Source organism: Malus sylvestris, chromosome 8, assembly GCF_916048215.2.
Source record: "Malus sylvestris chromosome 8, drMalSylv7.2, whole genome shotgun sequence".
Taxonomy (NCBI): Eukaryota; Viridiplantae; Streptophyta; class Magnoliopsida; order Rosales; family Rosaceae; genus Malus; species Malus sylvestris.
In genome coordinates, this window is record NC_062267.1 from 20,988,597 (window position 1) to 21,010,633 (window position 22,037).

At 36.4% G+C, this 22,037-nt stretch overlaps 2 long non-coding RNA genes across 2 annotated transcripts; one reads left to right on the forward strand and one right to left on the reverse strand.

Annotated features, from left to right (window-relative positions):
- Positions 1 to 7,758: 7,758 nt before the first annotated feature.
- On the reverse strand, positions 7,759 to 10,407 carry LOC126631113 (uncharacterized). The gene is made up of 2 exons (XR_007626240.1): positions 10,183 to 10,407; positions 7,759 to 9,397 (listed from the first exon to the last, which is right to left on the reverse strand). It is a non-coding gene; the product is annotated as an uncharacterized LOC126631113 (long non-coding RNA).
- Positions 10,408 to 20,793: 10,386 nt separating this feature from the next.
- LOC126631114 (uncharacterized) lies at positions 20,794 to 21,730 on the forward strand. Its single transcript, XR_007626241.1, has 2 exons — positions 20,794 to 20,887; positions 20,975 to 21,730. It is a non-coding gene; the product is annotated as an uncharacterized LOC126631114 (long non-coding RNA).
- The last annotated feature ends 307 nt before the right edge of the window (positions 21,731 to 22,037 follow it).

Here is a 22,037-nt window from a genome sequence, read left to right on the forward strand (position 1 = left end):
GAATGTTAACACATGGTGGAAATGGATTTGATTATAAATCTCCACTATGTGTTAACATTCAACAGAGTTAGAAAATATTAAGTTAAAAAAAAGAACTTAAGGATTGAAATATTTTTGGGTTGTTGTGCTTGAGTTGTAGAGATTTGGAAAAAAAAAAAAAAAAAAAAAAAAAACTAATTAGCATGGTGCATCTAAATCAAGCCCACATAATGGAATTTGCTCCAAATCCGCGGATAGCAAATCAATCTTAGAGAAAGAGGGAGAGAGAGAAGTTTAAAGCAGCGTGCGTATGCATGCTTGATGGCTTTTGAATAGAATTAACATAATCAAGACAATATGGAGCGACTTTTGAGTTTCATAGAGTAAAATGATTGACTTTTGAGTTTCAAGGGGTAAAGTAAGATCAAGGTCAAGTTTCAGGGGGCAAAGTTGGATCAAAATGGGGCGAATTTGACAGAAGAAACGGAATATGGTAAAGTGGATCAAATTTTGAGTTTGAAGGAGTAAAGTGGTGACTTTTGAGTTACATGAGGCAAAGTGAAATTAAAATAGAGTTCCACGGGCTTAGCTAAAAATGAGGCAAGAAAAAAAAAAAAGAGCCAACTATTACTAATGCATTGTCACATCCTAGTCTCGACTTCGCCGTGGCACAATATTGTCCGTTTTAGGCCCCGGCCACGCCCTCACGGTTTTGTTTCTGTGAACTCACACAAGAACTTCCCAGTGGGTCACCCATCCTGGGATTCCTCGTGCTATATGGAGGTGGGCATGTACATAAAAGGCACATCACCCCCTCTCCGTTGGTCGATGTTGGATGTTATAATCTACCCCCTTAGGCGCGCGACGTCCTCGTTGGTATACTCGCACTACACGGCATATTGGCTCTGATACCATTCTGTCACATCCAGTCTCGACTCCATCGTAGTATGATGTTGTTCGCTTTGAGCCCCAGCCACACCCTCACGATTTTGTTTCTAGGAACTCACGCGAGAACTTTCCAGTGGATCACCCATCCTGGGATTGCTTTCGGCCGAACTCTTTTAACTTCGGAGTTCCGATGGAATCGGAAGCCAGTGAGCTCCCAAAAGGTCTCGTGCTATATGGAGGTGGGCATGTACATATAAGGCACATCACCCTCTCTCTGTTGGTTAATGTGGGATATTACATGCATATTACGCACCAACACGTAATTCTATGCAGGCTTCAGTCATCTTTGGGTGTGTCTTTCATTTTGATGTTTTGCATTGTTAGTTGTTACTAATAATTGATTTTTTTACTCTGTTTGTATATATATGTTTTTTTTTCAAACAATAAACTATGATAGGAAAAAACTTGGTGGCTATTTGGAAGGAGCTGCTCCTGATAGCGTCATGGGTTTGGGACCTGGAGAGGTTTGAGTTCCAAGTGTACTTGCAAAAATATGAATGATCTAGAATTCATTTTTTCTTTGTTTTGATGACAATGGTTTGGGGAGAATTCTCTTTGGTGACCAAGGGCATCTTGCCCAACAATCTACTCCTTTCTTGCCTATGGAAGAAAAATAGTATGCATCTTTTCACTTGATGTTATTTTATCAGCTTAGCAATTTCTAGAACTGCCACTAGTAGAAAAACATGTTTGCGCAACGGCAACTTGTGCGACGCAGCAAATTTCGTCGCGCAAAGTTTATTTGTCCAATGCTCAACACAAAACGTCGCGTAAATGTCCTTTGCGCAACCTACGTTACGTAAAACTGTTTTGCGCGATGCCAGCCTTCGTTTCGCAAAGGCCGTTTGCACGACGTTTTGTGCGTCGCGTAAGATTTTGGCACCAAACCAAGAATGCTTTACCCTTGTTTTCCCAACTTTGTGCGACGCAGGTGCACCTAGGTTGTGCAAAACAGCTTTGCGCAACGCCTAGCTTTGTCGCGCAAAGTCAACATGGAAATGTCACTTCTTATCTTTCTTTCATGTTTTCTAACACAAGTTAAAAGCTCCATAGCTGTCTTCCACTCTTCCTCACCTGTAGACCTCTATAGCTGCCTGATCACACTTAGGTGATTCAAAACCTCTATGTTATTCTTCCATTTTTTATATATGATTGTATTGAAATTTTGGTTAATATTACCCAATATATTGAAAAATTTGATCTTTTTTGTTCTTATCATGCATATATGATTGAGCTGCAGCTCAATCACTTATCAATTATATATACTATGTACTTATCATGCAGCTAAATCACTTTTCTAACAAAAACCTGAAAAGCACAATCATATTAGTGTCCTCAAGCAAATCAAAAGTTCCACATGTGCAATGTTCCTGAAATTACCTGTTCCTGCAAACCAACCACATCCTTTTTCTCTGCCTGTGGGGGAACAAAAAAGTCAGCGTTCACGTACAATTAATTGTCGAATACCATTACATGAATGTATAAAAATAAAAGAAAAGATGGTCAAGGCATATACCATTTTTTTGTTAGAAAAGTGATTGAGCTGCATGATAAGTACATAGCATATATGATTGTGCTTTTCATTTTTTACATTATTCCGAATTCTGAAAGGAAATTCTATGTAATTGATATGTTTTCTTCTTAAACACGTTTAATTCTTAAAGTAACTTGTGAGTGTGAATGGTGTTTATACAATTAGGATTCATGTGGATGTTAGTATACTAATGTGTGTGCATCGGTCTTTGTGGAGACAACCATTGGTAATTATAGAGCTGTGTATTGATAACATTGACGGATTGTCACTTCTCTGTGTTGTAATCTTGGTTAGGTTTAGAATCAGTCATAGTGGGGTTATGTGCAATGTTCATGCATTGAAACTGCCAACTAGAATAAACTGAAATGTATTTTTTCCTTCGTTTAGGAGGATATGAATGTATGATTTAGCATTTGAGCTGAAAGTAGGGTGTGGAGTAAAAAATAATCACAAGGCAACACGTGGATTTTTGGTGAAAAAGACAAATTTACCCTCGAATCACACTAGATTTCCTATGCGTGAGCAGTGGACAATCGTCCTTCAATCAAGCCAAAAGTGTCCAAAATAGGTAACCAATTCAAAATTATCTCATCCATCCTCATCTTATGTAATTATTTCATAACCTACATAACATTCCATATAAATGGAGATTAATTGGCTAATTAATGGATTAATTCCTAATTAATCCATTAATCACCAATTAAATCACCCATTACACACCAAAAACACCCCAAAGGGCCGGCGACCTTTTCTCCGAAGGGCCGGCGACCGTTTCTCCAAAGGGGACATGCCATGTGCTATATATATGACCCCATTTTCTCTAAAAACGAAGGTTACACACTCTTGCAAAACTCCCAAAAAACTCTCCAAACACTTTTCTCTCTAAAATGCTAACTTTGGCATCAGAAGTTCTTCGGCCAAAGCCCCCCCCATTCATCGTGAGTGCGTGAGGCTTTTGGCCTTGACCAAAGATGTTGATTGTTTTGTAGGTGCAATTTTGTTAAAGAAGGAGAAAGCGAAAATTTGCATCCACATAGGGTATTTGTAGCTTTATTATAGTTTGAAGGTTAGGTTGGCATGGATAATGTTTAGCTGCTGGATACACATAGGCATACCCCAAATTCCATTCTGTTTTATCAGTTGAGCATTTCCTTGTCCATATTTACAGTCAGCTGAACATTTCACTTGAATAAACATGATATGTTCGTTGGTTATGAAAATAAACTAGATCTGTGTTCTCACTTTGATATTGGGCTGTAATTTTCGAGACAATTCCATAGCCACCCTTATCACATATGAACACCAATTTTTGAGCAACTAACTTCAGATTCCTTATACTTGTTATTGTGTACCTTCGCCTGCGTGCTATGCCCTTTTTTGGTCATGTTGGAGTTTTTTGGGATTGAATTTGTAATTGATCTTTATTAATTTTATCTATTTTATTTAGTTTTAGTAATTATTGTGATTTAATTTATTTGTATGCACAAATTTTTGTACATCACGTACAAAATTGTTTTGTGTTGTACAAAATTAATACTATTTAACTTCGTACACTTTTTTCAAGAAAAGCTTAGTTTCCAGTTTGAGGATTAGTTGGATTTCGTGTATGGATGTGAAAGCATGACTGCGGTCCAATTAATTCTTGAATTATCCCATTTTTTGGACAGTTTAGGAATGCATAGTTATGTGTTGTAGTTTGCGGTTCAAGGATTAGGTTTCGATAGTGGAAATTTGGTAACATTTCCTGATGTTCTTCGAGTACACAGTGGATATTATGTATCTACGGTTTGCACTTGAAGAACTGTAAGGAGATGCTGCCAAAATTAGCCCACGTCGAAATTTAATCCATTGGAATCGTAAATTACGGCACATAATTGTGCATTCCTGAATGGATAGGGCCCTTAACGGAGGAATAAGGTGACAAGACAATAGTTGAAGTTGTTGTAATTCTTGTACTTTTATTGGGATTGCAGACAAAATGGACAGACAGTGGATACATAGTCATAATAGATGTGTTGTTGTGTACTTGGATGGAATAGATGAGTTCATTGAATTCGCAACTAGACACAACCTAGGTTCAACTCATATTTGATATCCATGTAGGAGGTGTAACAACTCAATGTGGGAGACATTCGAAAATGTTCGATTTCATTTAGTAAGACATGGGATGATGGAGATCTATACTACTTGGTATCATCATGGAGAACGATTAGACTAAACTTCGTCTTCATACGTGACACGAGTGGAGACTGTTGAATCTAATGTGGATCCTAGTGAACAAGTTATGAATATTCTAAATGACGTTTATCCATACGCCTCGAGCAACACCAATCAGGAAGGGGGAGATGACTGCCGTCCAACCATGGACATAAGGCATTAAAAAACTATGAAAAACTATTGAAAAATGTCAAGCAAGAATTATATCCGGGTTACGAGAACTTTTCGGTGCTCACAGCAATTGTGGAGTTGATGTATGGTAAGATGAAGTTTCGTTTGTCAAACAAGTGTTTAGATTACTTTTTGGGAGTTATTAAGAGGATGCTTCTAAAGGAGAATTGTTTACTTGAAGATCATAAAAGTGCCCAAAAAGTGTTGAAGGGTCTCGCATTGGGGTATGAAAAAATTCACGCATGTGTAAATAATTGTATATTGTTCTATAAGGAGAACAAACAGTTGGATAAATGCCCTGTTTGCAATAAGTTGAGGTTTAAAATGACATCACAGAATAGAAAGACCAAGATTCCACAAAAAGTAATGCGTTATCTTCCATTGAAGCCTAAGTTGCAACGATTGTACATGTCGATGCATACTGAAACCAACATGAGATGACATAAAGAAGGATGGGTAAATGACGATGTTATGAGGCATCCTGCAGATGGAGAGGCATGTAAAGAATTCGATCGGATGTACCCTGATTTTGCAGCTGACCTGTGCAACCATGGTTTATTTGTTCAGTTTTCTTTGCTTTTTTCTTCTAGTTTCAAATGCAAGAAAGGATCAGTTTTCTTTGCCGTGTTGGTTTCTGTTTGTTTTCTTTCAGCATATTTCCATCCTTCATATGCACGAACAAGAGTCATATGATCATTGTAATCTTTTGCAGATAATCTAGAATTTGATGTCCCTGCTAACTGTATGAAACAAGGTGAGAGAGAGAAAGATAGAGCACACAGTATGGGGTCATTTAGGTACAATGTGAAAGGGAGAGTAACAGACCAGCAAACTAGCATATTGAAATGGGAGTTCATTGATTATGATAAACTAATAATATTTGTGATAAATAGCTCTGTAAACTAGACCTTATTTGCCCTTTTTTTTACAGTGTTACAGAGCGGATTGGCCAAAATAAGAATTACATTTTCATTTGTTTTCAACATGGACTATAAACTAGACCTTATTTGCCCATTTTTTTACAGTGTTACAGAGCAGATTGGCCAAAATAAGAATTACATTTTCATTTGTTTTCAACATGGACTGAATTAGAATGTTACATTCCTTTACCAGTTAATTCAACCATCTTTTTTTAAGCATCTATGTGTGCATTTATTTACGAATTTTGGTTAAAATTTAACATGCGTCACACTACTTTGTATTATACAACTACAATTTTAGGTCACCGTATCTGATTTGAACATCGTATACACATGCACACACACAAAAAATGTACATACAGACTAACAAATAGAAAGTTGGGTTGGGGGTTTGACAGATTCGGATAGGTCTCTTGGTTTAGGTTTGACTCTTTTTAATCAATTATGCTGCCTTGGATTCAATACACTTTTTAACCTTCGGTTAATGTTTATTCAGTTTTCTTTGCTTTTTTCACACATGGTTTATTTGTTCAGTTTTCTTTGTTTTTTTCTTCTAGTTTCAAATGCAAGAAAGGATTAGTTTCTAATGTTATATTTTTATGGTTCAAAAAGTGTATAGATGTTGTAGTTGATCACTCATCGTCGGAGTGTGACCAATGTGCCTCCCGCATTATCAGCATCTACTGCTCCAGGCGTGAGTGCTCCATTGATTGGGGAGCCTACACCCCTTACTGAGGCTACTCCTATGGCGTCCTAGGTGCTTGTCTCATTGACGACATCAGTGTCGGTTCAGCCGCTCAGTGTACGGCGCCCTCACCGGCGCCGTCGCAAGACGGAGCCTTCTGATCACACTTCCTTGGCATCTAGAGTCAAGGATGAGGTTTCCCAACCAAGTAGTTTTTTTTTCTAATTCTCACTACGTTGTTTTTTTTTTCATTTTAAAACTATTATTTTTATGATGGTGAAAATTTGCTGGATTATGAAAATATGTTGCGGGTTGTGAATTACTGTTTTAAGGTTTTGGGAAATGCTATACTATTAGGGGAGGTTGTGTCGAATTTTTTGTACAAATTTAAGCTTAGGGTTTTCACCATTTAAGTATTTTTGGCCAGCTAAAAAAAACACCAGGGGCCTAGTCGAATCCTGAAGCAGGCACATAGCATACATCAGGCTGCCTCCAAGATCAAGATTGCGTATGACCCGCGACATCGTGGAGCGGCCACCTCACAGCAGCATAGCAGCGTCGTTAGTAGCTGTGGTGTTGTTATTCGACAAAATTGTCCTTTTCAGTAGCAATCTTGGGCAGAAATTCCCGAGGAGACGAAGAAACTGGTGCGAGACAAGTTGTCGGTTAGTATATTAACTTTTACCCTTGATCATTTTTTTTTAAATTTTGTTTACAAATATTAAAAACCAAAATATATTATCTTAATATTATTAAATTTCTTACTATTATTTTATTGTTTTTCATATTCGTAGGTCATTTATGATCTTCAGGATATATCCCCTGAGGCCATGGCCTACTTAGAGGAGTCTTTAGCAACCCGGTACAAACATTTGAAGAATAGTTTTCACACGTATTTTAAGCGGTGGGATGATTGGGAGATTGCTCGCCTACATGTTCCAATCGAGTTGCAGGAATAGTCGAAGGATTGGGAGTGGTTCAGCAAACATTTTACCACTAGTAGGAAAAACACTTTGCGCGACACAGGTCATTCGTCACACAAAGTCCAAAAAATGTCACGCAAAAATTAGCGCAACGAACCTTCGTCGCGCGCCAACTGTCGCGCCAAGGTAATGACAGTAAGGTTTGCGCGACGCAGAAGTAATCTACGTCGCGCAAAGTAGTTTTGCGAGACGTAGGACCTGCGTCGCACAAACCTGCTTTGCGCGACGTAGGATACTTCTTCGTCGCGCAAACCCTTTTTTTTGGCAAAAAAAAAAAAAAAAAAATTTTAATAAATATTGTAATTAAATTCTAAACAATAATTAATAAACCAAGAAAAAAGTATTTAATTATAAAAGATATGAAAATGTACATACAAGATGTCCGAACAAAAAAGAAAAAAACTACAAGTAGTCTTCAGGCTACTGGTTATCGGCTGGGTGAAATGGTTGGGAGGTCGAAGGTGGAGCAAGATGAGGTGCTGGCATCATGATTTGGAGGCCGGACATCTGTAAGGCCCGTACAATAACCCTCATTTGCTCGTCCTGGGCCACAAGCTGACCTTTTAAGGTTGTCACTTCCTCTTTTAGGGCATTGACCTCTCATGTGGTCGATCTGGAAGAGGAGGCACCCATCTCATGAACCCGCGCCTTCCCTATACACCGAACAACATTGCCATGACAACGACCAAACTTCTGATCCAGGACTTCATTTAGGATCTGAAAACCTTCATCCTCGCCTTTTGGCCTTTACTTGCCTTTACTTTCCTGATTTGGAGGGTTAATAAACTATGCAAAATATATACTCGGCTAAAATACTACTATAGTAATAGTTAAGATGGACCATCCACAAATAAAGAAACTCATATTGTAAAGAATCCCAAGTGTTTAAAATCTATTCAGAACACTCCACAAACCCCAAACAAGATGGACCATCCTGTTTCTGCCTAGAATTTGCCAATCTGGATATAGTAATGAGCTATTTTGTACTCATTATCTTATGTGCTTTCTTGTTGATGGGTGTATGTAGCAAACATCAGACAAGACGATGCTGGTCAGTTTTGTGATCCTTTAGACTTTGAATCATCATCATCTCCAATTAGCCAGTTCATACTTTAATATTATCGTCAGATCCAATTAGCAATCCAATATCACCATAATTTTGAGTTTACAACTACAACAGTAGAGGCACTTGAAAATAAGATGATAAGATGGTAACTTCATTTTGGTTAATCAAATATTTTAGCTAGCAGCAAATGGGTCAAGGCTCGATACCAAAGTCATAACTATGATTTTAAAGAACATTTCAGCCAACAAAACCCAGAGTACTCATGTCAAACATTAACAGCCAAAACCCAAAGTACACATGATAAACTATAATTCATTGATGGGAGTGAAACATCTGAGAAAATATGAACTCAACAACCAAACCCAATGTGCTCATGTCAAATATTAACAACAAAGGAATTTGTGTATGTATGTCAAGACTCAAGAATCAAATAAAAAATGTCACCCAAGATAAAAATCAATCAGGGGTGCTTTCTGTATTAGGAACCCCAGAACAATATTAAAAAAAAAGGCTATATGGGTTATAGATCAGAAAGGGGTGCTTTTGCATGCTCAGAAGATTTTTATCTAACCAAATCGGACAATTTTGGATAAGATTAAACCACAATAACAACAATATAGTTTATACCAGCATGAAGCCAAATCTCAATTCAATTAAAGTAACAAATAAAAAAAACAAATAATTTTTAAAAATATGAAACGGTGTAGACAAAAAGGAAATTATCACCACTTACTGATAAGTGATGCAGATGAAAACAATATGTCGAAGACAACACAGAAGAACCTTACCAATACAAAAGATAAGAAGATGAAGGTGAAAAAGGTCTCACTGATGTAGGCTCTGTCCAACCCGATGTATATAATGAACTCCTCGAGCAGCTAGACCATGTATGTACTGCAAATCAGATGAATTTCAAATATCAAACTCAGTAACAAATTAACATAAGAAAGAAGAAAAAAATTGCTGCGATCAGAACAAGACTACGTTGCTCAATACATCTCACAAATAACTTTTTCCCTTCCCACTTTCTATGTTTTCTCCATCAAAACGAAAGTCCCAATCCTGTTATGCTATTGTTCATCATCCTAAACTAAATTCACATGAACCATCCAATTCGAAAAATAAATAGTCATTGAAAAAATAAACACTTTTTACATCAACCTTCAAACAATAAATTATAAGATCTCAATGTGTAAATTAGAATATTGGAATTGTTTCCTTCCATGCATCCTAATATTAGAAACAAGTACTTTATTTCACACACCATTTTCTCCAATATATCCACAACCACAACCCCAAGAAATTAAGTTGAACCGAACACCGGCACATATAACTAAGTGATGCAGATGAAAACAACATGTCGAAGACAACACAGAAGAACCTTACCAATACAAGGGAACGAAGAAAAAATTGCAATCAACTTACAAAAACTTAGCTAGTTGCAGAGTGTGAGATCTATGGCTGGTTGCAGAGGGTGAAGAATCCACCAATACTGTTGAAGGACTTCGCCAATATTGAATTCTAACCCTAAAATTCGATTTAACACTAAAACCCCCAATTTCTAATTTAACTTTCCAAATTGAATCTAATTACAATACCAAAATCTTAAACTTAAGGCATTAAAGCTTGATTCTGACCTTAGAAAGAAGAAAAATTAAGAATTAAGACAAGATAGATACCTGATTCTGAGATGAATCTATGGCACGGTTTGCAGTCGCACAGTTTGCAGTCGGGAATGGCTGAGATGAGCGATGGAAAGAAGCGATAAGCAAGAGGGAAGGATGAGAAGGATGAGGACCGGCTGAAATGAGCGATGGGGAGGAAGGATGAGGAGGAAGCTACGGGAAGAAGAGAGAGACCGAGTGAGAGAGAGAGAAGACAAACAGTTTTTCAATTGCACGGTTTGCTGCGAAAATTAAAAAAAAGCGCCTATTTTTTACATGGCGCGACCTAGGTATACATTTTGACGTCACGCAAAGTGGTTTTGGGTGCAAAGCATTTAAAAAAAAAATTTATTATGAAATATACTGAAAATGTAATTTTTACTCCTTTCAAATTCAAATTTTAAAAAATAAAAACCACAATAATATATTTTTCAAACAAAAATCCGACCTGAACTACAATAATAAATTTAAAGCTACTTAATAAATATACATACCATTAAATTTCTTAAGTGTTATACGTACAAAATAAATAAAATTAAATCTAGTTAATAAATATATATACGATTGAAATCGATGGGATACGCATTGTACGAAACTAATTTCAACGATCCAACCGTCAAACTTGTTTGTTTATGCTTCAAGATCGCATACGCCAAAAATCGCAAAAAAAAAGACATTCAGAGATCAAGTAACGAGACAAACATTTTCGACGGATATAAACGAAAAATCACGATTTAACGGTAGTTTTAACTCCGATTTTGATGATTTTTTACAGCTACACTCCTTGACCTTATACGAATACAATGAACTAATTCGATTGTCAATTTAAAACATTTACACAAGTGGATACCACAAAATCTTATGTTATACTTAATGAAAGTATAAATTAACTCAAGTGTTAGTGAATTTATTGTTTTGATGGGATACGCATTGCACGAAACTAGTTTCAATGATCAAACCGTCAAACTTGTTTGTATATGTGTCGAGATCGGATACGCCAAAAATTGCAATAAACAAACTTTCATAGATTAAGTAACGGGACAAAACTTTTCGACGGTTATAAACGAAAAAATCACGATTTAACGGTTATTTTAACTCCGATTTTGATGATTTTTTACAGATACACTCCTGGATCCTATATGAATACAAGGAACTAATTCGATCATCAATTTAAAATATTTACACAAGTGGATATCACAAAATCTTTTGTTATGCTTGATGAAAGTATAAATAAAATCTAAGTGTTAGGGAATCTAACGTTTTAATGAGATACGCATTGTACAAACTAGTTTCAACAATCCAACAGTCAAACTTGTTTGTATATGCATCGAGATCGCATATGCCAAAAATCGCAAAAAACAAACCTTCAAAGACCAAGTAAAGGGACAAAATTTTCGACGGTTATAAACGAAAAAATCACGATTTAACGGTTATTTTAACTCCGATTTTGATGATTTTTTTACAGCTACACTCCTGGATCCTATATGAATGCAAGGAACTGATTCAATCGTCAATTTAAAATATTTACACAAGTGGATACCACAAAATTTTCTGTTATACTTGATGAAAGTATAAATAAAATCTAAGTGTTAGGGAATCTAACGTTTTAATGAGATATGCATTGTACAAAATTAGTTTCAACGATCCAACCGTCAAACTTGTTTGTATATGCGTCGAGATTGCATGCGCCAAAAATCGCAAAAAACAAACATTCAGAGATCAAGTAACATGACAAACCTTTTCAACGGTTATAAACGAAAAAAATCATGATTTAACGGTTATTTTAACTCTGATTTTGATGATTTTTTACAGCTACACTCCTAGATCCTATATGAATACAAGGAATGGATTCAATCGTCAATTTAAAATGTTTACAAAAGTGGATACCACAAATCTTCTGTTATACTTAATGAAAGTATAAATAAACTCTAAGTGTTAGTGAATTTATCATTTCGATGGGAAACGCATTGTACGAAACTAGTTTCAACGATCCAACCGTTACACTTGTTTGTATATACTTCGAGTTCGCATACGCCAAAAATCGCAAAAAACAAACATTCAAATATCAAGTAACGGAACATACCTTTTCGACGGCGCTAAACTAAAAATCACGATTTAACGGTAGTTTTAACTCCGATTTTGATGATTTTTTAGAGCTACACCCCTTGACCCTATATGAATACAATGAATTAATTTGATCGTCAATTTAAAATATTTACACAAGTGGATATCACAAAATCTTATGTTATACTTAATGAAGTATAAATAAACTCCAAGTGTTAGTGAATCTATTGTTTTGATGGATACCGCATTGTACGAAACTAGTTTCAATGATCCAACCGTCAAACTTGTTTATATATGCTTCGAGTTCGCATACACCAAAAATCGCAAAAAACAAACATTCAAATATCAAGTAACGGAACATACCTTTTCGACGGCGCTAAACTAAAAATCACGATTTAACGGTTATTTTAACTCTAATTTTGATGATTTTTAACAGCTACACTCCTTATGTGACAGCCGGTCCCAAATTTTACATTTTTATTAATTTTAGAAGCGTGAATTTATGAAAATGCCCTAGAGGCAAGGACTTTGACTTTCGTTGATCATCGGTTAGAGCAGCGTATGACTTATTCTTTAAGCATATCCTCGTAGTACTCGTCACTACGAACACATAGGTGAAAGCCGTTTGCGAGTCCGAACTATAACGGTATAGTTACGGACGTTTGAAGTTGGTTATTTAAAGGAGTTAAATTATTTGAACTCCCACCTTGTGGGAAGACTAACCAATCAGCCTTTAAGCAAAGAGAAAAGGGAACCAATCACATAAAAGGAGGACAAAGCCTCCAGCCAATCAGAAAAGAAAAAGAAAAAAAAAAAGGGAAAGCTGGAGCTTTCCCGTGGTGTTTTTCCACTCACGACCACCCATTTTCTAAGGCCGATTCCGGCCAACTCCGGTGGAGTTTTCGAAGCCACCACCACCATCTTGAAGCTATCATTTCCCTCTACAAAACCCACCCAAGAACCACCTTGGTTAACCTCTGTACGTAGCGGTTCGAGGCCACAAAACCCGATGAAAACCAATGGTGTTCCGGCCACCCTTTTCATTTTTCCGGCGAATTGGCAAAGCAATGGCCGACACCACCACTTGGGCTTTGTAGCCCATCATCCCAGGAGAAAATCTTGACCAACCTTGACCTCGTTGGAGCACCGAGGAAGAAGAATCGAAGTTCACCCAAGTATAGGGTTTCCGACGGGTTTTAACGAAATTGAAGTTCTTCCCAGCCTATTTGGCCTTGGTCATAGGTATAAACCGATTCCTCATGTTGTGTAGATGAATTTTCATGTTTGGATTGTGTGATTTGGTGGAGAAATGAGAAAGTTATAACGATTTAAAGTTTGCCCAGTTTCCGGCGACCTCTACCACTTTCGAGGCATTTTCCGGCCAAACCAAGGCGAATTATCCATCGTGTAAGGTACTAATCTCTTCATCTCGTCGAAAAATATGATTTTTGCTTTTGAATCATTTGATTTCGTTGAGTATTGACAAAGTTATGGACGTTGAAATGTTGCCCAGAAATTCCGGCGAATTACCAGTTTTCCCGCGGACAGCCTTCTTTCAGACCATTTTTCGGACACCTCCGACCACCATTTGGACTCCAAACTGGTATAATTTTGTTCTCCATTTCTCTATCTTCGATTTGGTATATTATGGGTTGAATTTGGTTGAGAAACAAGTGAGATATGGAGTTCCAAAGATTGCCCGGAAATCTGCAAAATCTGCAGAATCCGGCGAAGTTCCATTAAGGTCCACCACTCGATTAGAATAGTAATCGACGATCCAACCATTGGATCGTCACCAAACTTTAATAAATTATAGTACATAATATTTGAGTACCATAGAAGCTTACGGATTGGGAATCTGATTTACGGATCTTCTTGAATTAGATTTGGAAGTTCGTAAAATAAAATGTTGACTGCCACTTGAATTGGTAATTGGCAGAGATCCAACCGTTGGATCGTAATGAAACTTTAGTATGGTGTTTTAGAAGTGTAATGTGGATCTTTAGAAGTTTCGGATCAGAAATCCGAGATGCAAATCTCCCGAAGTGAATTACGTAGGGATGTGTTTTATGTAAATTATGTATTCTATCGGTAAGGACCCTGAGACGTGATTTGATAATTGTTCTAGGTGACGTTGGTTCATGATATCTTGATATTCGTTCGAGGAAGTCGTAGTACGGACCTAAGGTGAGTAGGTCTTTTCTCTCCTATGTGTGTGTGTGTGTGTAAGATTGACAACTCCACAAACGTTTATAAATTGAATATTTCATATAATTTTTTGTGAATGATGTGGAGGATTTTTGCGAACTACGAATGGCTTATTCCCTATTTAGGGTACGTAGGCAATCTAACAATAAATGAGATTAAATAATTGAGACAATAGCCTTGTTTGGAGAATTGAGCAATGTAATGAACATTGGTGTAAATTATGAGTTTTAACCTTATTTTTTGGTGGTTGAATGTTGGTTATAAATCAATGTGTGAAGAGTCAAGAAATTAAAATAAAGAATCGTAAGTATTGATAGTTAATTAGACTAGTGTTTAGTTGGACTTGTCCCCGATAATTATTCCCGAAGCAAATAGTTCGGGAGTGGGACGTTATAGATTATGCATGTTTCGCCATGTTATATATATATATATATATATATATATATGTATTTATATATATGTCTATATTTGACTATGCTATGACATGGTTTGTAACATCCCACATTGCCCAGGGGAGTGATCCTTAAATGTATATTCCCATCCCTACCTAGCACGAGGCTTTTTGGGAGCTCACTGGCTTCAGGTTCCATCGGAACTTCGAAGTTAAGTGAGAGGGGGGCCAGAGCACTTCCAGGATAGGTGATCCACTGGGAAGTTGCTCGTGAGCTCCCAGAAACAAAACCGTGAGGGCGTGGTCGGGGCCCAAAGCGGACAATATCGTGCTACGGTGGTGGAGCGGGCCCGGGAAGTGGTCCGCCCCGGGTCGGGATGTGAAAATTGGTATTAGAGCCTAACCCTGGCCGCGTGTGTGCTGACGAGGATGTCGGGCCCCTAAGGGGGGTGGATTGTAACATCCCACATCGCCCAGGGGAGTGATCCTTAAATGTATATTCCCATCCCTACCTAGCATGAGGCCTTTTGGGAGCTCACTGGCTTCGGGTTCCATTGGAACTTCGAAGTTAAGCGAGAGGGGGGCCAGAGCACTCACAAGATGGGTGACCCACTGGGAAGTTGCTCGTGAGCTCCCAGAAACAAAACCGTGAGGGCGTGGTCGGGGCCCAAAGCGGACAATATCGTGCTACGGTGGTGGAGCGGGCCTGGGAAGTGGTCCGCCCCGGGCCGGGATGTGACATGGTTTGAGTATTAGATTGCATCGTGGCATATCCCTGTGTATACTACCTGCAAACAAGAACGCTTTGAAGTGCAAAGGTGAACGCATGACAACCAGGTAAGTACTAGGTGAGTTGTAGATTGTTAATGTGAGTTGATGTTATGTTGAGATACATTGAGAGCTCATCAACCTGCACCTCGGTGTTAGTTTAGCATAAGTTTACTCAATATTATATTTTATGTTATATTTAATATTGTTAATTTAACATAAATGCTTAAATGCTTATAAATATTATTCATTCCATTTTCTCATAACAATTCAAATTGCAAAAAAAAAATTAATTTAACATAATATATTCTTATATTACTAAATATTATAAGTTTATGTTATATTAATATTGTTAATTTAACATAAATGCTTATAAATATTATTCATTTCATTTTCTCATAACAATTCAAATTGCAAAAAAAAATTAATTTAACATAATATATTCTTATATTACTAAATATTATAAGTTTATGTTATATTTAATATTGTTAATTTAACATAAATGCTTATAAATTTTATTCATTCCATTTTCTCATAAAAATTCAAATTGCAAAAAAAAATTATTTAACATAATATATTCTTATATTACTCAATATTATAATTTTATGTTATATTTAATATTGTTAATTTAACATAAATGCTTAAATGCTTATAAATATTATTCATTCCATTTTCTCATAACAATTCAAATTATTCTCATCTAATCCATTCTAGTAAATAACAACAAAAAATTATCAAAATAACAACAAATTAAAATAACAATTAGAGTGCAAAAAAAAATTAATTTAACATAATATATTCTTATATTACTCAATATTATAAGTTTATGTTATATTTAATATTGTTAATTTAACATAAATGCTTATAAATATTATTCATTCCATTTTCTCATAAAAATTCAAATTGCAAAAAAAAATTATTTAACATAATATATTCTTATATTACTCAATATTATAATTTTATGTTATATTTAATATTGTTAATTTAACATAAATGCTTAAATGCTTATAAATATTATTCATTCCATTTTCTCATAACAATTCAAATTATTCTCATCTAATCCATTCTAGTAAATAACAACAAAAAATTATCAAAATAACAACAAATTAAAATAACAATTAGAGTGCAAAAAAAAATTAATTTAACATAATATATTCTTATATTACTCAATATTATAAGTTTATGTTATATTTAATATTGTTAATTTAACATAAATGCTTATAAATATTATTCATTCTATTTTCTCATAACAATTCAAGTGGCAAAATTAATTAATTCGACTAAATATTAATTAATTTAACAAAAATAGTAGAAATTTATCTAACTACTTAAATTACAATTTTTAAATAAATAAACTTGTGCATTATACAATTTAAAAATTAAAGAATTTAGTGATAGAAACCTGAATTATGGAAGAATTCCGTCGTCGATCAATTCTTTATGTACTCAACCAGCTCAAATAAATTCCTTACAAAAATAAATTGTAACTAAAAATTAAACATAAGAGGAGAAAATAAAAATATTACAAGCAAGAAAAACTTACTGTTGTGAAGAATGAACTTGCAAATCTGAAAAGGACATGGGAAGGTGAAAGAGAAGAAGAAATAAGAATGGTGAAAGAGAGAGAACACAGGAAGGCTTGTAAATCTGAGGATGGAATGAGATAAATGCAAGAGAAGAAGAGGAAAACACACGGGAGGGTATGTAAAGAGCATCAATCTGTCGCTTACAACCGACACCGGGTTTCAATATTTTAAAAAATAAAATATATGTCGTTCAGAACCGACGCAGGATTTAAAATATAAAAAAAAACTGACGCAGGCTTTAAAATATATAAAAACCACAATTATTGTCGCTTCTATGCGACACCCATTATTTATGTCGCTTAAAGGCGACACTGTTTTATTTAAAGCGACGCCAGTATTTAAAATTATTAAAATGTGTGTCGGTTATAAACGACATTAAATGTTTACGTCGGTTTAAAAGTGACGCAGGCTTTGTAAATCCGACGTCATGTTCAGTGGGTGTCGCAACTCTCTTGTGCGCCACTATATTATATTAAACCGATGCAATTACTGACACTATAAGGCCCTTTTGTAGTAGTGCTCCCGCCCGTGGCCAGGGCACAATCCTTCATGTGATGTTCACCTCTCGCACCTTACGCTCACCTTGGTTCCAAGGTAGGTGCACAGTCTTGTCATGCAGACCACAATAGGTGGCTCCGACTCGTAGGTGACCCGCGATTTATCGCACAACCTTCACGTGATCGTAGCACTTGAGTGTACTTATTTACACCACAGTCCTATCTTGCAGACCACTAGAAGTGGTTCCGACTCATGTGCAGGGATATGTGATGAGCTATGGGTTCAACCGTACAGGCCACAAGAGGTGGATCCGACTGACATATTACTAGCATGTTGATGAGATATATGTTTATTGATTCAGCTAGCATGCTGATGAGATATATGTTTATTGAACCGGCCAACATGCTGATGAGATATATGTTTATTGAGCCAGTTAGCATGCTGATGAGATATGTGTTTATTGAGCCGATTAGCATGCTGATGAGATATATGTTTATTGAATCGGCTAGCATGCTGATGAGATATATGTTTATTGAGCCGGCTAGCATGCTGATGAGATATATGTTTATTGAACCGGCTAGCATGCTGATGAGATATGTGTTTATTGAATCGACTAGCGGCTAGCATGCTGATAAGATATGTGTTTATTGAACCGGCTAGCATGCTGATGAGATATGTGTTTATTGAGCCGGTTAGCATGCTGATGAGATATATGTTTATTGAACCGGCTAGCATGTTGATGAGATATATGTTTATTGAGCCGGCTAGCATGCTGATGAGATATGTGTTTATTGAGCCAGTTAGCATGCTGATAAGATATATGTTTATTGAACCGGCCAGCATGCTGATGAGATATATGTTTATTGAGCCGGTTAGCATGCTGACGAGATATATGTTTATTGAACCGACCAGCATGCTGATGAGATATATGTTTATTGAGCCAGTTAACATGCTGATGAGATATATGTTTATTGAGCCGGCTAGCATGCTGATGAGATATATGTTTATTGAGCCAGCTAGCATGTTGATGAGTTATATGTTTATTGAGCCGGCTATTATGATTGATGAGATATGGATAAGTCGTACAGGTCACTATAGGTGACTCCGACTTATTTACTAGCTTTGATTATTGAGCACATGATAATTTATATTGTTGATAAGATGCTGTGTTGTGGTATACTTATGGAATTACTGTTAATACATTTTTGATTCCATATTGTTACGTGATGTGATTGTCAGGAAACTATATAGGGTTGTGGTGAGGGGTTACTACCTTTGATAGTTGAAATGATTTTGGAAATCTTGTTCTTGCCCACTCACACTTTCTATTTTTGCACCCCTCCAGGTTCTAGTAGCAAAGTTCCGTATCGACGAGGACATGTGGCATTCCCAGTTCAGGTGGCTCCTTATGTTGGTATAATCATTACCTTGGCTCACTGTACTTTTCTTATGCTCTGTATCACGCGTGAAATGGGTCCATACCCGCTCACCGCGCACTCGTGTATTTAGGCACTTTTAGGTTTAAATTTATTCATAGTTACACTTTATCACACTTTATGGCTTCGTCACCTTCCAGGTGTCGGCCAGCACGGCTCGATTCGGAGTCCTAGTCAACTTTTCGGGTCGGGGTGTGTCACCTTAACCCTATATGAATACAATGAACTAATTCGATCGTCAATTTAAAACATTTACACAAGTGGATACAACAAAAGAAAACGGCAATGCAAGAACCCCAAAAGAAAAGCAAAAGGCAAAAAAAAAAAAAAAAAAAAAAAAAAAACACTTTGCGCAGCGCAGGGGTACCTACGTTGCGCAAAGTGTTTTTTTTTTCTTTTCAATATGTATTTCCCTTTTGCTTATGAACTAATTCGATCATCGAATTAAAACATTTTCACAAGTGGACACCATAAAATCTTATGTTATATGTAATGAAAGTATAAATAAATTCCAAGTGTCAGTGAATCTATTGTTTTGATGGGAAACGCATTGTACGAAATTAGTTTCAACGATTCAACCATCAAACTTGTTTGTACATAATTCAAGATCGCATGCGCCAAAAATTGTGAAAAACAAACATTCAGATATCTAGTAATGAGACAAAACTTTTCGACGGTTATAAACGAAAAATCACGATTTAACGTTAGTTGTAACTCCAATTTTGATGGTTTTTTTTACAGCTACACTCCTTGATCCTATATGAATACAATGAACTAATTCAATCGTCAATTTAAAATATTTATACTAGTGGATATCACAAAATCTTATGTTATACTTAATGAAAGTATAGATAAACTCCAAGTGTTAGTGAATCTATTGTTTTGATGGGATACGCATTCTACAAAACTAGTTTAGACGATCCCACCATCAAACTTGTTTGTACATAATTCAAGATCGCATACACCAAAAATCGCAAAAAAGAAACATTCAGAGATTATGTAACGGGACAAACCTTTTTGACCGCGATAAACGAAAAATCACGATTTAACGGTTATTTTAACTCTGATTTTGATGAATTTTTATAGCTACACTCCTTAACCCTATATGAATACAATGAATTAATTCGATTGTCAATTTAAAACATTTACACAAGTGGATACCACAAAAGAAAAAGGCAATGCAAGAACCCCAAAAGAAGCAAAGGGAAAAAAAAAGAAAAAAAAAACAGTTTCGCTCGACGTAGGTACCCCCATGTCGCGCAAAACAGCTTTGTGCAACGTAGGGGTACCTACGTCATGCAAAACATCTTTGCGCGACGTCTGTGCACCTGCGTCGCGCAAAGTTAGGAAAAAAGTGATAAAGCATATTGGTTTGGGGCCAAAATTTTGCGCGACGAAGCCTGGAGTCGCGGAAAGTATCGTTGCGCAAAGACAGTTTGCGTGACGTTTTATGTTTAGCGTCGCGCAGCATACTTTGCGTGACGAAATTTGCTACGTCGCGCAAGTTGCCGTCGCACAAACATGTTTTTGTACTAGTGTACGGACCTAAAATTTGTGGTATGTACATAATATTTTAATAATAATTTATTATTATTTTAGTTATTTTTTAAGTTTTTTTTATTAATTTATTTCAAATAGTCGCACTAACATGTATATTGTGTGTTTAACAGAAGAAATCTATTGTTGGCAAGAAAGCTCGGGAGTCAAAGACACTTCTCCCCCATTCCGGTTCGAAGCTCTTTTCGTATAGGCTTGAGGCACGACGTCAGGTAAAAGTATATTAACTTTGAAATTTTATACAATTTATTTATTATTATTGATTAATAAAATTTTCTTAAGGTTTTTTTCTTCATGAGGGTTCTAAGTTCCTAGAGATCGACCTGTTCGAGAAGGTTTACGTTCGACCTGGTGATGAGACCACTAAGCAGCTTCATATAAGTATATGTAATTCTTATTATTCTTATATGTATGAATCGTTCAAATATTATTTATATTTTGTTATTAAACATTATATGTTTTTTCTTTATTATTACAGGCTGCTATGGTGGAAAAGAGCACTGTTGTTCTCCAAGAAACAACATCGTAGCTTCCCCTGGAGACCCTGATCAAGGACGTCACGGTACCCGAGGATGCAGGTTTTCAGATCCTGATGGATGTCTTGGATCAGAACTTCGATCGTCGTCATGGCAAGGTTGTTCGGTGTATGGGGAAGGCGCGGGTTGGTGAGACAGGTGCCTCTTTTTCCAGATCGAACACAGTAGAGGTCGATGCATTGAAGGAGGAAGTGACAACCTTAAAGGGTTAGTTTGTGGTCTAGGGCGAGCAGATGAGGGCCCAGGGCGAGGAGATGAGGACCTATGCCGGGACGGTAAGAAACCTTGTACGAGCCATACAGATGTCCGGCCTCCAAATCTTGCTACCAGCACTTGATCTTAGTCCACCTTCGACCTTAGAGCCACCTTGCCCTGCCGATACCCAGTAACCTGATGTATCAAACCTAGAAGACTAATTGTAGTTTTTTCTTTTTTGTTCAGACATCTTGTATGTACATTTTCATATATTTTATAATTAAATACTTTTGCTTGGTTAATTAATTATTGTTTAGAATTTAATTACAATATCTATTAAAAAAATTTAAAAAAAATATTTTTGACCAAAAGAAAAAAAAAAAGGTTTGCGCAACGCATGCCTACGTCGCGCAAAGCCACTAAGCCACTTTGCGTGACATAGAGATGTGCGTCGCACAAAGCGGCTTTTCCTCTTCATTGCACAAACCCTACTGTCATTGCCTTTGCACAACGGTTAGCACGCGACGAAGGTTTCGTTGCACTATTTTTCAGGCAACGATTTCTGACTTTGCGCGACGAAGGTACCTACGTCGCGCAAAGTGATTTTTCTACTAGTGTGCTCATATTTAGA